Source organism: Sinocyclocheilus grahami, unplaced genomic scaffold (assembly GCF_001515645.1).
Source record: "Sinocyclocheilus grahami isolate Dianchi unplaced genomic scaffold, SAMN03320097.WGS_v1.1 scaffold1555.1, whole genome shotgun sequence".
NCBI lineage: Eukaryota > Metazoa > Chordata > Actinopteri > Cypriniformes > Cyprinidae > Sinocyclocheilus > Sinocyclocheilus grahami.
In genome coordinates, this window is record NW_015506734.1 from 175707 (window position 1) to 176060 (window position 354).

At 59.3% G+C, this 354-nt stretch overlaps 1 protein-coding gene across 1 annotated transcript in view; it reads right to left on the minus strand.

Annotated features, from left to right (window-relative positions):
- LOC107571162 (uncharacterized) overlaps positions 1-354 on the minus strand; it is a 22634-nt gene that overhangs the window by 16506 nt on the left and 5774 nt on the right. The gene's annotated exons all lie outside the window — the stretch shown is intronic.

Here is a 354-nt window from a genome sequence, read left to right on the forward strand (position 1 = left end):
GGAGCAGATATCCTGTCGAGGCAGGGGCTGAGGCCCGGGGAATGGATGCTTCACCCCGAGGTGGTGAAGCAGATAGGGAGAGTGTTTGGCCAGGCTCAGGTGGACCTGTTGCGACTCCTATGATATCACACTGTCCCCTCTGGTTCTCTCTGACTCATCCAGCTCCACTGGGGCTGGATACCATGGTACAGACGCGGCTGAGGCTTCGTCTGTACGCCTTTCCTCCGATTTTTCTGCTCCCGGGAGTTCTGGAGAGAGTGCGCCGGGGCAGGGCCCGTCTGTTGTTAGTATCCCCATTCTGGCCGGGCCGAGTTGGGTCTCAGGCCTGATTTCTCTTCTCGACGGCGCTCTATG